Source organism: Polyodon spathula, chromosome 3 (genome assembly GCF_017654505.1).
Source record: "Polyodon spathula isolate WHYD16114869_AA chromosome 3, ASM1765450v1, whole genome shotgun sequence".
Classification (NCBI taxonomy): domain Eukaryota; kingdom Metazoa; phylum Chordata; class Actinopteri; order Acipenseriformes; family Polyodontidae; genus Polyodon; species Polyodon spathula.
Window position 1 is genome coordinate 29,383,794 of NC_054536.1, and position 18,165 is coordinate 29,401,958.

General features: G+C 37.4%; 1 protein-coding gene across 6 annotated transcripts in view; it reads left to right on the forward strand.

The window, feature by feature from the left end:
- Positions 1–18,165, forward strand: part of LOC121312953 (tyrosine-protein phosphatase non-receptor type 3-like) — a 133,712-nt gene that overhangs the window by 9,322 nt on the left and 106,225 nt on the right. The gene's annotated exons all lie outside the window — the stretch shown is intronic.

Consider the following 18,165-nt stretch of genomic DNA (forward strand, 5'->3'; position numbering starts at 1 on the left):
ACAGCCGGAATAGTTTAATTTCAACCCAGGGTAGGTGGCCAGTTAGCTACTATTTGTTGACACTAAATGGGTTTCACTGGCTAATGGTTCTGTCTATTTATTTATTTATTTAATTGTAGTTCAGCAGTAGTAATGAAATATAGTCTGTGGTAATAGGCTTACAAAAAGTAAAGTAATTAAATTAAAAAAAAAAAAAGGAGGCAAAGAGACTTGATTGGGAAGTCTTTAAAATGATAACAGATAAAGTTAACCCAGCACAGAAAGACAGGTGGAAAATGTGTGCTAAGAAGGGACAAGCCTTGATGGCTGAATGGCCTTTTCTCCTTTTCACACTTCTCTCCTGTTCTTACTTCAGTGTCAGCTTGACGCACACAGGAACTATGTAAGGAAGTGCCCTCTGGTCTGTAACTGGGGTCGGAAGATATACTGCAAAAATAATTTCCTTCAGTGTCTGATGAAGCTTACATGGATTTGCATAAAGGTCCAGTTGAAAATAATTGCAAAAAACAAAAGTACATTTAAAAAAAAAGTACAAAAAATAAACACATTTGTGCTCGTTTTTTATAGGTCTTGAGTTTGGCAAGAGTGCTAAACTGTACTGTTCATGTCGATTCCATATTGTAGTTTGGTATATGAAGTTCTGTGAATGTAGCCTATTTAGTAATTAAACTAAGGGCTGATGTTTAAAGCTTTACAGGATGAATTACATTTAAGCACGCCTATTGTAAAGACAACAAGGTATTTGGGTTTAAAATGTAAAAAAAAAAAAAAAATGCCTGGAACAGAAAGATGGTTTAACAGGTGTTGCTATATCAATGAAAGATGTAATCGGCTACTCATAGGTGCAAGAGACAGCTTGTACTTGCATGATATTTAATTCATGGCTGCTTTTACAACATAAGTAAATAGCCATACCTTTATCTTGTTGCCAAACCATTTTCCCCCTACAATATTACTATTAATGAAAAACTACCAATTGTTTAGCAAAAAAAAAAGTAATTTTAATGCAGTATTTCTACTGATAAATAAATGCGATACATCAAATATTGAAGCAGGTTATACATTTATAATCCTCTGCTTTTTAAAGTTTGCAACAATACTAAAGAGCATGTTATCCGCATGTTGGGTAGTAAGTCATAGCTCACAAAAACTGTTAAATTTACTTCAAAACAAATGTTTGTTTTGTAAAACAAAAAAGAAAATGACCCTGTACAGCATTTACATTAATAAAGAATGTATTGATACAAAATGTTAAACCGCTGTCTACAGAGTGTTTGTTTTAGCTTTATAGCCTACCTAAAGGCTAGCTATTTAGGTTATACAGTTGCTTACTGCTTAATACAAAAATTACACGCAATGGTAACAGTTGTTTCAGCGTGTTTCAGCAGTGTTACAAGATGACGAATGTAGAAGCATTTGCTGTCACACCCAGAGTCTGCTTCTCTGCGCTCATTAACATGTCCATATTTTTTTCTGGCATTCGCTGTGTTAGTTCTGTCTTTATGTACATCAAAGCCACTGTGTTTAAAGTTGTCGACATTTTTGCTTTGCTATAGAGAGAGGCACCTGCAGAAATAATTTAATATGCTGCCTTATTTTATTTTTTGGTATTTATAACAATAAACAACATTTGTTAATTACTTTATTTACAAGGTGGACATAAATGAAATATTCTACAATTTACTGTTTTTCAGACACATTAATTGTATAACAATTTTGTAGACAATTTAGGGACAATGCTATTTTTTTCTGTTTTAATAAACGTTCTGTTTAATCGTAAAATACCTTGAAATACCTATTTTTAGACCGTCAAATGCTGTGAAATAAGCATTTTCTTACTTTGAAAAAATACAGCCCAACTTATAATACACGCACACAAGTGTATTTCAGAAATACAAGCAATGGGTACAGACGTGCAGTCTCCCAAAATGTACCACGCAACAACGATGACTAATAATAAGAAATGCATACCCACATTTGTGTGAAGCATGGCCTAGAGCAGTGGTTCTCAATCCTGGTCCTGGGGGAACACTGCCCTGCTGGTTTTTGTTCCAACCAAGCTGTCGATTGCTTAAGTGGACCCTTAATTGAACTAAATTAGCTTAATTTGACTTTTTAAATAGTGTATAAAAAGTTGGAGAATTTAAGTTCCTTATACAATTTTATACCTAAATTGAAATCCCCATCTGTTTTTAAAATAATTAGCTCAGATTAGGCAAATTATTAGTTCAATTAAGGGTTCAATTATGTAACTGAGAGCTCGGTTGGAACAAAAACCAGCAGGGCAGTGGTCCCCCAGGACCAGGATTGAGAACCACTGGCCTAGAGGGATAATTCCTTAGTGACAGTAGAGTAATGTACATACAAAGCTTTGACAATGGTGTGTTGCGAGTGAGGATCCAAGTTTAAGACCAAGGGAAGCAATATGTGGGCCCTTTTTTGAGGCGCGGGGCCCTATGCGATGGCACAGACTACATAGGCGTAAGGCCAGTCCTGTGTATTAATACCTTTTTTCTGCTGTGTACATGTTTCTTTTGTCAAAAGATAAGGGTACATGACCTACCCCCACTCACACTTTTAAAAGTGTAGGAGGGACATGGCTCCTCTGACACCCCCCCCCCCGACTCCGGTGCCCCTGGTAGGAAAGATAACTCTACACAAAAGTTGACTATTAAAATTGAATGCCTATTTGTACTTATTTTTCCAGTATAACGTATATTTAATTAGCTCATTATCCAGTGGTTAACTTACTTGTATGGTTACTGTTGGGGTTGATTTTTGATCAGCCTATACCGCTTTGTGATGTTTTAGTGGAATCCACGGTACTGGAATGATCTAGGTTAAGCACTTGCAGCTGTGACGTATTGTATACCAGCAACGTATATATTGATCAAATCGACCTCTTAGTACTGAAAGAGAACTGCTGTTGTCATTGTGCTGAGATTGTCCCCAAATTGCGAAACGACGGACACTTGCCTTGGTCACATTTACTGTTGTTGTCTTAAGTTTAATTTACTTCTATTTATAATTCTGTGCTTTTCCAGAAATAAGGTGTTGTTGCATTTCCCATATTTAAGTACTGTGGGGACACAGGCTTCTTTCCACCACTGTGCATTGCATCAAAATACACCATGTAAGTTTGCTGCTGGGCTACTAAGTTGCAGCAGTAGGATGTTGCAGTTTAATGCTAAATCTAATAGCTCAAGAAACTAAAATGCTGTGACATTCAAAACGAGGTCACGATAATAATTTACATGAAGTGTTGGAGTGAACGTAGACTTGGAAATCATTCACAGACAGTATTGCAATGTTGGTGTATGGCTCATTGTAACCTGTATAAAGGTCTAGGAAAGATTTGCTCAAAGTGTACAAGATAACAGTACTCGAAACAGCAGACCATTAAACTAATCTAATATGCATATACATGCCTCCTGTTTCAGTATGACACTTTTTTTAGTTGGATAGCCTAGTTATTTTTTTAACCCCTTTACAGCCAAGCGTTTTTGTCATATGTCACCCCACCAGCATACTATCACACTAACAATGAAAAAAAAAAAAAAAAAACACGGTCTAAAACAAATAGTTACTGTTATTTTTACAGATCATATCAAATAAATTGAAATTTACTTATAAGTAAACCTATTTCTAAAGTTTAGATTATCACAAAATGAATGACTTCCATGTATTAGATATTTTCATTGCCCTTTTGAAATAGAAACTACCAGTAGGAAGTTTTTGTTGGAGTGAAAAAAAATTCTGCGCAGGCTATTTGGGGAAATGTTGGTGTGTGAGAGTGAGCTGCAACACCAATCAAAGCCACTCTTCAAGGTGAACAGCATATCCTTTAAGCTGCGTAAGTGAACTGAGGGAAGTCGCGCAGTTTCACAAAGAGCTTGACTCTCCTATACAAAGTTTGCTACAATGTAACCAAAAGAGCACTAGGGGAATCTGACATTGGAGATGGGCTACAAAGGGGTTAACCCTTTCCTCAACAGAAGGGGCAGTGATAGAGGGGCTTCCCCCTTGTGCTGCTACGGTGAGTGGTGATGACTGTTGACTAGTATGCCCTTGCTAATTTGGATATTGGTTCCTTTAACCAAATAGGCAGAAGATTGAACAACTTTTCAACTACAGGAATTTTAAATATCTTCAAAAACTTTGAGTTGCAATAACATTTGTTAAACAGACATACAAATTACACTTACAAACTTAATTTTAAATTATGTATTTATTGTTAATGTATATTACAGCATTCTCTTATCTATCATTATACTGTCAAATACGTCCAGTCTATTTATTTATGTAAATTTATACTTACAAAATCCATTTAAAAGTATTTATTTTTTGTTAATGTATCCAATCTACTTATTCCCTGGGCTCGATCTACTAATTCCCCAGACGTAGCACTAGTACAGTGATCTATGAGTAAACCTTAAAAACAATAGACCCTCCCCTTTTTAAATTCTAGACTGTGATCCACTTTTTCCCCAGGACACCTGTCAGCCATTGCATGTCAGCCAATCAGTGGAATACACTTCTGTAGTGTTAACTCGACTGTATTTGCTGTGAAGGGAGTTCAGAAAGCTTTACTGTATTGTAGCATTTGCCGCTACAGGATAATGCTGCACGAGCTGTTTGCAAGCTCGGTGACAAATGGCAACATTGTGTTAATAAAAGAACTAGCAGTACGTTGCTGGATACATGACCAGACACAAGCTGACAGCCCTGCAAATCCTGTTTTTACCATAGTTATAGTGGGTGCATGTTCTGCACCAGGACTGACCTCTCGCCAGCGTGGGAAGGGTGTACATGGGACTTGGGGGATAAATATTGGGTGGTATCTGTGCTCCACAAGCTAGTTTGGAGATTGGCGGGAGCTGTCCGATTTGGAAAATGATAAAGAAAGTGTAGAGTGTGAGACTGTGTGTGTTTTTTGTTTACCCTTTTTATTGTGTGTTTGGTGCATACCTCCTTTTATTTTCTACCTGTCCCTACCCAGTACCTGTCTGTGTTGCCAGCAATAATATTTTGCTACACTATTTTAAAATGGTGCATTTTCTGAAGAGGAGTGTTGGAAATGGTGCTAGGGGAGTCGAGCAACACTGCAAGCAAAAGAAGCGCTGACAACAATGACCCAATCAGCAGCAAAAAACCAAGAACCCAAAAGTATGATGAAACATATTTGGAATACGTTTTTACCTGGTTTTGGTTCTGGTTTGCGTGGGGTGTGGTGAAGTGCTGGCTAAGGAGACCTTAAAACCATCGAAAATGTTGCGTCAGTTACAGACAAAGCACAGTTCTCTTCAAAGGAAACTTATCGATTCCTTTTAGCGAAAGTTGACAGAGCTAAGGGGCCAGACGAAAGTGCTCAAGTTGGCGGCATAACTAATGAGATAGCCAAACCTGGTAAACCCCACGCTATTGGAGAAACTTTTTTTTCTACCGTGCGCCAAGCAGGTGGTTTCCCTGGTCTAATGACACTGTTGCCAGGCGTATTCACAGTATGGCTATTAACCTGTTTGAGCAGGTGATTGGTTTTGACTGATGCTGGCTTGGAATGGCAGTGATAGTGCTCATGCCATGACAGGGAAAAACAGCAGGTTAGTCACCAGAGTGCAGGCTCAGCACCACAAGCCATTTGGACTCTCTGCATGATACAAAGACAAGCCCTTGTTGCTAAAGAAAAAGTGCCACCTGTTCTGAAACAAGTTCTCAACTAAGCTGTTTGCATTGTCAGCTTTATCAACTCTCATCCAGCAAATGCCCGCTTATTTGGAGTTTTGTATGATAAGATGGGAGAACAGCACCGTCAGCAACTTTACCACACAGAAGTTTGCTGGCTGTTGTCAAGGTGCTCAATCGTTTATTTCAGCTCAGAGAGGAAGTGAGAATATTTCTTTCCTACAACAATTCTATGCTGGCCGTAATGCTTGGAGATGCTAAATGGGTTTCTTTACTAGCTTACCTGGCAGATATTTTCGATCGTTTGAATATCCTTAACATGTCACTCCAAGGATGAGGTACATCAGTCCTTGCTCTCGCTGACAAAATCGAAAGCTGGATCAAGAAGCCTTGTGGGATGATCACATAAATTGTGGCAGTCTGGAAGCATTTTATTTATTAGATAATTTTTTGAAGAGAGCACCTTTTCAGAGTGACTTGCAATCCATTGTCACCAGCCACCTGGAAAGCCTTCAGCTACAGTTTCAAGAGTACTTCCCTGAAAAGGATCAGAAAGCAGAGGGGTGGATTAGATTAGAATTAAAGCGACTTTAAGTGCTAATTTACCACTTGCAGCAGAAGAAATGTTGATGGACCTTTCTCGTGAGGAGACACTGAAGCTCGGTTTTTCTCAGCAACCTCTTGCTAACTTTTGGATTACTGTGTGACAAGAATTCTGAGAGCTATCGCCTGCAGCTCTGAAAGCGCTCATGCCTTTCCCATCTACATACCTTTGGTGAATTAAGTTTTTCTGCACTTGCTTTACTTAAAAACAAGTACAGGACCCCGCCTCACTGTTTGAAGATGACCTTTGTCTTTTTCCTCAGCCACACGGAGCCCCGTTTCAAACATTTGTGTTCATCCATGCAAGCTCACTCCTTCCATTGGGTAAGCAGTGGAATTTTTTTTTTTTTTTTTTTTTTTTTTATTGTATTATTTTTTATACTGTTGGCTGTAAAAATAAACAATGGCTATATTTTTGTTTTGTTGATATTGCCTTGTGCATGTTTTGTACTTATTAATACTAAGCATTCTGCAGCAATACAGGGCAGTGGGGTCACAAAGTGAGACCCACTGATCTAGAGTGTGAAAGACGAAGAAGTAGGAAGTGTTACAGACGAAAACACAGGCATTTACAAAGGAAATGGAGATTACAAACGAGACAGTACAGAGTAGCTAAAGAGACTTCAGAAAGTAGTTCAAGATAATGACCTCTATTTGAGGAATTTGTGCCTTTGTGCCCTCTGAATGTCAGTTCTTGCTTGCCAAGGTAAACTGAGTCAATGAAGCATTAAGAACCTCAGGATTGTTTCCTACTTGCTCATTATGGTGTATTGTATCCCTACGCTTCTGCTTATCCAGTTGAACATCTAACTGTGTTTGTCCAAAAGTTTTGAGTGTTACAGTGGCTTTGGGAACATTCTTGCTTTTGATAGACAAACTAGATTGCTGTAGCCAGTGTTGTTCCATATCGTCTCTTCTGTACTGGCATTCGAGAGTGCATTTTCATCAATGGGCACGATCAAAACGAAACATCACACATGTCTCAGTGATAGACATTTAAACGACTGTTTGTGTGCAGCTACAACAAGGTATCAATCATCACATTAAGTACGTGTTTTTCATTTTACTTGTTTTTATTTTTTGCACGAGTGTGATAATGGTTTTCATAGAAGTATTGACAATTTGCTGATGTAAGTCGGTTTATTGTTGAATAACCGGAAAAAAAACGTTGATATTAGTTTGGTTAATTTTCAGCTTTACAAAAACAGTTAACACAGTGCCTGCTGTTGTACCTGGACAAGAAACTGTTTTAGTGTGTGTGTGCTTGTACAATATATCAAGGGCCAAAGTATTTGGGCGCTGTTATAAAAAATTAATTGTAACTCCTTTTGAAAGCAGTAACACAAGTAGAAATATTATTATCAACAAAAAAGCAAATATAACTAGATTTGTATATGCCTTATGTTACATGGGCATTTGTGAGGTATTTTTGAAAGTGAATTGTGTGGCGACCCCCAGCTTCAATGTCACCTTTTCAAGTGGCCCACAGAGCCTTCAAAGTTGAGTACCCTGGATCTAGATCATAACATAATTTTCTTGTTCCCAATGGCAGCATTAACATTAATACTTGTGCAGACATATCACTTTTTACAAATTATTTTTTCAAAGCAGACACACTTCAAACCCTCATCAATGCTAATGTTTTTATCTAGCACATATACATCACAAAACTTGTCACGCAAATTGGTCTGACGTCCCACCAGCCAGCCTGTTCACAATGCTTGACTTGTATGCTTGCCATTCAGAATTGCTGCAGTATCTTCAGTTATGATGTTACTGTTTATAAAAGCAGTTTGTGTTCACTGTTTGCTAGCAAATTGCTATTAGACAGCAATTAATCCTTGAGCACGAACACGGCAGGTGTAGTACAGTACGTATCATTATACTTAGCAGTTTGACAGAAAGAGGGATATTCCATTCACCACTGGGTTTAATAACCGTAATGTGCATGGTGCTGCCACAGAATGTTTTATTTCATTTGTTGCAGCCTTTTTCTGTGTCTTAGAAACAGAAATTAATATCTTCTCATTCATTGTCTATAGCCGTATTCCAGTTCTTTTAAACGACTCGAGCAAAAGCTTGAAAATATGCCCAGCTGTCTTTTTAAGTTTGCTGTTGTGTAGGCTAATTGGGAGGACATCAGGTTCCAGCATACAGTCAACCAAATAATGTGTTTTTTAGGTCTGTAATAGGGATGGTCAAGTATAATTGTTTAGTATAATTCGATTAGAAAACTGTTCATTTAGAATATGCGATTAGTAATTATCTTTCTTTTATTGCAACAAATAGAAGTGGTCTGGACAGATCCATTAACCACGGTAAGCCTGTGACCACGCTAAGCCTGAAGCCCAACATATTCCTTTTACTCAAGCTCCTGATGGTTAAAAAAAGTTCATAAAGCTATGGGTAACAGAGGTGGTTGGAATGCACCATTGCACGTATTAACTATATTTAATTAAATGTAATTCATACAAGAGACTACAAAAAAGAGATACACAGTGTGGTATTGTCAGTGGTCATGGTATAGACCATTTTATTTATACTTAAACAGCTGTGGTTAATATTAATAAACAAGCAGATACCAAACTGAACGAGACTACAGCCAACAAACTTTTCAAAAATTCCAGTATGATTTGAAAAAATTAATAAAAGAAAGTAACAACCACCTATGATATCATACAAGCAGGTATCCACCTACCTTGCAGAGAGAGGTCCAGTCTCAAGTCTCTGTTGACTGTGAGACAGTATGCCTTGCTCAAGCAGCAGAAGCACCATTAAAATTCACAATGAACCATTACAGCTCACTCAACCGAATGCACTCCACAGATCAGCTAATAACTTATCTGGTTAAAATGAGCGTTAAAAATACATTGTCTGTCAACACTGTTGAAGGACAGGGTTAAATAAATAAAAGTTTTTATAGTTTTTAACTTGACTTTTAGTTAATGGCATTCAATGATTTAACATCTACTCCGTACCACATTATTTATAAGCCTTCATGTAGCAAATCATATACCAGAACCAGGAGGTATGTACTGTATTTAATATATATTATTGACTGTAAACATTTATTTGCATTTTAGTTGTCCAATGAAGACATCATTTGATTTCATTATAGTCTGTACGCTGTTATGTTGCCTTTTAATTTGTTTGGATATTGCTTAAGTTGGGCTTTATGCATAGTGTACTTGTATTGCACTTCCTTTTAATTGACAAGAGCTGCTTATTAAACCTGGTCAAATAATACTGTGATTGTTCTTTTTATTATGTATTATTGCTTACATTTTGGATGAAGTAAGCATTAATTTTAGCCAGTGGCATGTTGTTGCTGTAAAGTATAATAGTGTAAACATTTAATTGTTTAGTAAATACTGTGTATTTGATTCAGATATATGCAATGTCCATCCCTTGTCTGTAATAGCGTTATTGTAGCTTTATAAGTGACTTTGGGATTGTGTTCAGCCCATTTAATGTGATTGTAGATGGTCTTGAGGTCCATACTGTAAAATCCAATGAGTTGCAAGGAAATTGCATGTTAGACTTTTTTTTTTTTTTATTGATTACGTTATCTAGGGTTTTAGTTGTGCTTGGCTTGCAATGTAGAACTATTGGTTAATTGCCCCGATAGATCAGAGCTGTGTTCCCTCTGTTACATAATCAGCTCACTCTGTGTCAATTGTTTATGCTGGACTAGCCTATACTCTGCATCCTGACATATGAAGTGTAGACACTGTATTGAAACCCATTTTGAGAAGTGTTCTTGAACGTTAATAATATTGAAGGGTTATTTAATAGAGCTAATATGATTTCAGATTTTTCCAGTTTCACACTGAAATAAACCTGCTGAAACACAGGACCGTTGTTAAACAGGGCTGCAACAGAGACCCATATGATTCATGGTTGCAATCCTAGATTTATCTCTGCAGTTACCTGGTTAACACTTGCCAGGATAATTAAGTCAATGGGTTTTCTATCTGCAGTAGCAGTACAGTAGATCATTGCAAAGTTATCCATTTAATAGTTATGGGAGGGATTTTCTTACAAACTACAAAACAGTGCTTTTAAAAAGTAATTGAAACTTTTAAGGCTGCAGAGTTTATCTGGGGGTTGAGATGTAATGGCTTTGCAGACAAGCAGCCTAAAGGAAGAGCTTAATTTACACTTTTTTTTTTTTTTTTTTTTTGCTTGCTTTTTTGTTTCAGAGTAGTTATTTTGCTCTGACAAATGAGTCCGATTTTTACGCAACCCTCACACATCTATATAGGCTATTTTATAGTTATTTCTAATGTCTGGAGGTTCGACAGGAAATCACTTAATCTGGACCACGAGAAAGGGAGCACTGACAATGCAAATGAAAGGTAAGAACATTTTACGTGGGTTATGAGTTACTCTTAGACCTAGCCTTCTTACTGGACTACATTGTTCAGTTTTTTGCTATATATATATATATATATATATATATATTATATTAATGTTGGCATTCCTGACCTTTCTTTTGACTGTAGTATGTTACTGTTTGGTCCCATAAGTTATTTTATTATTGGCCGTTCAGCCTACAGCCTTGTTTACATCCCACTATAAAGAAACCACTGCAGCTCCCCTATACACTGTGGTGCCCTTGTGCAGAGCATCACCAGTGCAGCACTCTGAGGCATTGAGTGCCCTGAACAGAAGTGGAAAGTGCTCAGTATGTTCTAAAGTACTACAAAAAAACAAAACAAAGCAAAAAACCTTGTTTTATAATTGACCTAGGGTCAATTAGAATTACAATTAAAGCATAGCAGTTACAATTACACTAAAAAGTAACAAAAAAGCTACACACATTTGACATGTTTATTCTACCAAGCATACTAATAACATGTTCTTTCAAACGAATGGTTAAAAGTGGTTGAAAATATAAGAAGAATGTTTGCTCAGTGTAAAACACAACATGGAACTGTGAGTCAATCTTGGAAAGATGTGTAATTGAACTGTAACTGATCCATTATATGGTAATTACAAATACAATAATGCAGGTGTGCCAAGGTTCAACTAAAATTACAATTATATTGTAATATGCAATGAATTACACAATTACGATTGTACTTTACCATGGGCCTGTACTCTACTCCAGATAAAGAGCCATGTTTTGGATCTTGGCGAGCCATATTTTGCTCAAGATCCACCTATTAGTCTTGTACCATCCTGTGGAAGTTATGGAATACAATTGTAATTTTGACCAATGCATCAATGTCCAGGCGCTTGTTCTCTTGACTGTACATATGGTTGTTTTGTATGCACTGCAACTGTATTCCGCCCCAGTGAACAGTGAAGTTGGAAATGTTCAGCACATTGGTACAGGAGACTGTTCTCAGAGTAGTGTGCAGGGACCTGGCATGGGTGCCAGAATCCACTTTGCAATTATATTTACTGTGTTCTTGCCCTGTTTGTGCAACCACAGTGACAACTGTGCTTTTATAAAAGAATGTGCATTTAGTAATTTATTTGTGTAAGCTAAAGCACTAGGCCTCAGTGTGATGATACATCACCTACCAGCTGGTTTTAAGACTTGGCTGTGGTCTGGCTACTGCAGAAGGTAGTGTTGATTTATTTTATTTATTTATTTTTAGTTTTCTCTCGCTTCTGGCTGGGAGGTTATTTTCTTTGTAACTTAGGCACTGGCAATCAACCATATGTATCTTATTATCTTCTCTGCAAAAGTGAGCCACTGTATAAAAGAATGATGATGTATGTTTGCCTGTCCATGAGTCGTGTCACACAGATAAAACTTTGACATGCGTGGATTATGGTTCCGGTTGTGTTTTAATGTAAATCTGTGAGTGCCACAACAGCCTTTCTGAGAGGGAATAGAATGGATGAGCTGATTTTACATCACAGTTACATTTTACATAACACACAGTTAAATACAAACTTGGTATCTGTTGATTCAGGTAAAGCCATTACAAACAAGTAGGTCATGTTCTTTCGCAAAGGCTGCAGATTCCAGAAGACACCTTTGTAGTTCAGTTTGAGAACTGCAGATTATGTAGACATTAATATAGCGTTTCTGTTGCTTACTCTAATCCTTGAAGCATCAGTCTATTTGGCCTGCTCTCCATATGTTTTCCTTGAAACCAAACTATTTCTTTTTGGAAATATACAATAACCCCCTCCATTAATCATCACTGCAAAACAAAAATAGAGTTCCTTTTGCAACTTTATAGAAGTCCAGGGATTCTGTAATGCAAGGTTCATTGGTCCTTGAGGGCTTAACTTTTCAGTTGATTGGTACGACTAAAAGTGGAATATCTCAGGTTAACATTGTTGAAAGTGCGTAGTGCATACACCATTTAAGTGAAATAAAAAGTATATACAGTAGTTTTTGTGTGCAGTAGGGGTCACCTGTTTAGCCCGCCTACAAGTACAATGCAGTAGGTTAAACAACTGCAATCCATCATTTTTAGAGTTGGTGCCCACATCTTGGTGTTGAATGTAGGTCACCTTTGGTTTGTGAGAGCACCAGTGGGACCTGCATGTAATTATCTGAAACAGGAAGCAGCTCCAGTTTGACAAAGAACTAAACACAGTGCTACAGTAAAGCACCTTGTGACTAGAGTGTTCAAGCCAGGGCTGCCATTTGCCCCATAATGCCACTTTGTAAGCACTTGCATTGTGTTTTGTGCTTTTAGGCAGAACACGGAAAACACAGCCTCCTGGTTTCAGTGTTGAAATCGATGTTGTACAGTAATTACTTTGCAGTGGCCATTTAATGGAGCATGCACTTGCATGATGATGGTGATTTCTGGTTTTGAACACTGTGAATACAAGTTGATGATTAGATTCTAGTTGTACTAGGAATTTGCATTACTGTTTATTTAAAATAATCATATACATTATGCTGTATCTGCTGTAGTTGCTCTAATTTTAGAGTTGTACAGCAGAACTGGAAGAATTTTAATAATGTGTTTGATAGACGCGCACATTGAGTGGTTAATGTCCCTGACTTGGTTTTAAAGACAGAAGTGCTCTACAGTACAATGGCACACACTTTCATACGGTCAATGCTGGTTTTCACAGTGCCCTTCTTTTCAAAGAATTATATGGTTGCTGTATTTAGATCCACCACTGATAAGATCAATTGAATAAACCCAAATATCAGTAAATGTCCAGGTGAACAAAAAAGGGTCAAACAATTGAGACTTGCTTTCTTCCCCCTGTGCTTCATAAATCCAGTTTTAAGGAAGATGCATTGTGCATATGCTGAGCTACTGTGTGTGTTCCAATAAGTGGTGGAATCTGCAAAGCCTTGATAAACATGACTGGTCCTCAATTTCTAATGACCTCTTTTTAAATGCAGAGAATCACTGGGACAATGGCAAATATTACTTTTCTTGTAGCACACCTGCACAAGCAGCATTACAACAATTTAGGAAAGGCTAGGAGATGAGGAGGGATACGAAACAAATTCCCTTTTGTTGAATGGCAGCCTGAAGCTAATTTTTAGTTTTTCAATTGTAGATGACTTGATGACATTTAAGATTCATTGAGGAAATATTTGCTTGTCTTATCACAGGGTCCTCACCATTTGTCATGTTTGTGTTTTCTGAAGGACCCAATTCAAAACTTTTAGCTCCATGATAACCCTTTTGGGGTTAGGGTGGTTTTGAACATGCCCATTGCGTAGTGTATTGATCTGAGTATTACACATCTAGCGATGATTTGCATGCTGGTTATAATGAAAGCTTACAGATGTATCACATTTCTCTGGAAAGTCAGATCTGTGTTGACAAAGCAGACCGAGCCACATCTGCAGTTCTGAAGGCATGAGAAACAACACTAGCATTTCATCTACAATGAAGACAAATCTCTCCTTACAACATTACTTCATTCTAATTCATTAGTCAATCCTGAATCGATTTGTTATTTTTCAACAGACTGTTTGCAATGATTAGGAAGTATAGTATAATAGAAAAGTACTGTAATGTGCTTCTCTCAAGTGCAAGTAATTGGATGCACTAAAAATAATGGCTATACTGCACATGTACACATTTGAAATAAAGGTTTGTTGTTTGCATCTATTTTATGGTCAAATTGCTGTTTTGCTGTGTGGGATCATTTTGTATTTTTGTTGCCATAAAAAAAAAAATTAAAAGAAAAATTCTGTAGTTTTGCCAAATATCACAAAACCCTCCTTTTCACTTTTTTTATTTTTCTTAGACAATGATTGGATTCAAAGATTGTTTGAGCACTTTTTAGTTGAAGTGTAATGCTGTATTAGATGTTAATACTGTAGATGTCTCAATCTTGTAAAAAATACTTGGACAGGCTAGTGCCTAATACAATAGTCTCAGCGTATAGGAACACCTCCTAAGAGAACACTTCACCTAAGGGAACACCCTTGTGGTGAAACAGATTTCTACCATTGTAAATTCTGTGGGTAAAGGAACAGGAACTTAGCTTAAAAGAACAACTTCTTGGCACGGATAGCGATTCGTTCACCATGGATACAGTACTGTTTTGTAAAACGAACAAAACATTTTTTAAAGTGACTTGTCATTGCGACAGTGTCTTGAGGGACACCAATTTGGTTTATTAAATCTTTCTAGAGCTGCCGTCATACCATTTGAATTAATTTGTATTCTGATTTCCACACGTGCACCTCGTCACTACAAAATGGCATGTAAAGAAACAGTTTCTCATGCTACACAAGTTGGAAATTGTTCGAGCTCTTGTAAAAAAACCTGTATTAAGTTGCTGAGCAATTTGGTGTTACCAATTCTGGTGAGTTGCTTCACCATTCTGTTAAATAATGTGCATGTCTTGTATATTTGCTGCTGTGTTTTGTAATGTGTGTAGGGGTGCTGTGTTAATTTAGTTTGACAGTTATTAACTGCCATTTTGATAAACTGAAACACACCCGCCAGCTAATTTTATAGTACATAGCTATTTTTAAGCTTTTTGACTGTGTTGTTTTGCTTTAGTTTTATTAACGTTAGTTTGTCTTGATTATTATAGTAATTTTGCGTTTACTTATTCATTTCATATGATGATGAATGTGCATCTTGACAAGTAATACATATGTATTCATTTATTGATTCATATTTGTGTCTGGTGGTTAACTCCATCTTGGAAACACTTTGGCTATAAGAACACTTCACTTGCTTCCCGAGGGGTGTTCTCACATTCTGCGGTCTTTACAAATTGATATCTATAACCATGACACATTAATCCTCTTGCGATCTTTAGTCCGACCTTGCAAACATCCCATTCCAGTCTGATGTCGGACTCTGTCCGGCATCCCCCAAAAAAACTGTTTTAACAAGTCATGTCGGCTCTGAGCGAAGGAGGCTGACAGAGGTTGTTCCCCTGTCATCTGATTAGAAAGAAGGCAGAACCAGCCGAGTATCTCTTCAAAAGCCAGAGAACAACAGAGAAGCGCATAGACAGACTTGGAAAGATCGTCATGGCAGAGAGCAGATGGCAGCCTGAAGAACTTGCAGAGATGATGGAGGAAGAAGTCTGTGACTATGAAGGTAGTTTTATATGAAGATGGCGAAGAATCCAGTGAAGAAATACATGTTTTCTCAAAGTGACGAGTCATATGAAGACGCCATACGTCAGGGGGGTGGGGTGGAGTGGAGACGCGCACCTGTAAGCTAGTTTTGTGATGGGTGTCTGCTTTGAAAAGTATCACACTGGATTCTTACAGATAAATCTGTGAATAGCAAGCACATAGATATATTTGTTCTAGAATTGTTGGTTCAAATGTGGGCACTTCTTTTCAAAGAAATAGTTATTCAATACATGTTTTTTTTTTTTTTTTTTTTAACTGGTTTTCTTTGTTAGGGGTGTCTTATTGATTTACAATAAACCTTGGAACTTGAAAGATTGCTCTATAGTCAATAACTCAGCAAAACCAATAATTTTTTGGGGGTGGGGGGGGAGTCCATTTTCTTTTGCAATGTCCCCTCATATAAATAGTAGGTTGAAAAAAATTATATAATTTTCTTTCCTCAGAGTATCACTTTGATTATATAGTGATTTAAAACATGTTTTATGTAAAGTCACTTTAATTCAATTTGAACAGCACATGGTCTAAAGTGTTATGATGTTCCCCAAAATTAAATAAGACCTGACCAGTCTGACAGGGTCAAAATAATTTTACTTATTTACTTAGACAGACCAGTGTTTTCAAAATAGCCGGTGTCCGTTTCTCTTTTCTTGGCCTTCTCTGTGGGGTTGTTACAAATGCCCACACCTTTCTTTCTTTCTTTCTAAGAGCATGTGCTAGAATTACAAATACTGTATCGACCGAGCTATGCCTTCTGATGTTTAACAATTGTTTTCTAAAGTAAGATAACAAGAAAGAAAAGTAAAGAAAGTAATGTTTGAGATACTCCGATAACACAACTAACTTGCGTTACCATTTAGAGATGCAGAGGTCACGCTAGCCTTTAAAAATGTGCATTTCTCAAAATCTGCGTTTTCAGCCATAATATCTACATTTTTAAGTATTGTATCAACATAGTTACTGGAAAATAATGTAACTATTTCAAGTTAAAGAAGTTAACTTGCAAAACAGTGCACTGTATAAATAATGGTAGTAGAAATAGTTATATTGTCAACATTATAACTATTTACAGTTATTTTGTTTTTAAAAGTTCTTTTAAATTTTCCTTTTAGCACCCAAGTCAAAAAATGACACGTGCTCTTTCCAAATCAGTTTTTATTCTCAGGAGCTTCCATTGAAATTGTCATGTTTTAGATGATCCTCATGTATATGAGAGATTTGTTGGTCTGCACTCTGTTCTGACACTCGGATAAAATCCTGCTCTTCTGGTACACAAGATACAGGTATCGGGATTGCAATTTGCTGCAAGTTTTGTGAAAGCAGGAAAGATGTCAGAATAGTTCTCAATAAAAACCCTGTAGGCCTCGTCCATGGTCTTAAACCATGTATTTTGAGCATGTGTTTTACGTGTTCAAATTCTTGGCTGAGAGTCAGCAGGAAGGATGCTTTGATACAGCTTAGCGAGTCTCTACAGGGAACGTGCGCAGTGCCATATGGGATACTGAGACTGGGTTTTTGTGGCACATCCAGTAATCGCACTCCGTGCCCTATTGCCTGGAGATCACAGGTTCGAGAACGATATATCGATATTGAAAAATTAGGCATCGCTCCAGCCTTAGATATAACTCTTATAGCCAGAATTACCCGAGCACTTATCAAAGCTGCTGCTTGAGCCCCGTCCGTGTCGGACATAGTCTTCCCCCCCTAGGAGGTGAATACGAATGATGTATAAAGCTTGGCGCCATTTCTGTTTATTCTGTCTGGGAAAGGAATGAGCTCTGACTTTAGTCCTATCTACAGAGAAGTTGATATAGTCACTTTCTCTCGAATTTCATCTTTTGAAATAATTGGGCTTATTATAAGCATATAATTCTTTCATTGTTCTGATTAAGTCCCCCTCCCTAGCTTTCTGTGCTGCGTGAAGCCTGCCCTTCCCTGGGATTCAGTCTCTTGTTTCAACTAAGTTTAACGCTCTCTCCCTTGCTGCTCGGCTCTTTGTGAGTCGATATAATTTTTGCTAGCGCCTTATAACTTTTTTTGATTGCTCCGAGGAAGACTCTAGTAGCGTTGAAACGTTAGCACTTCTGTATGGACTACAATAACTGTCTCGCATACGTGGATTAGTTAAAGTTATACTGCGAAACTACCAAGTGTGCTCTCACCTTTTATGCTTTTCCTGGAGTGTCCATTCAGTGAAGTCATCGGTGATAAGCAGCCTATTCTAAAATTATATCTATATACCTCTCGGTTCCCAGCAAAAGGTTGTCATTAACTGAAGTTGCCAATAAGCGAAAAGCCCCTGTAGTTGTACAAATATGGTATTGAAATAC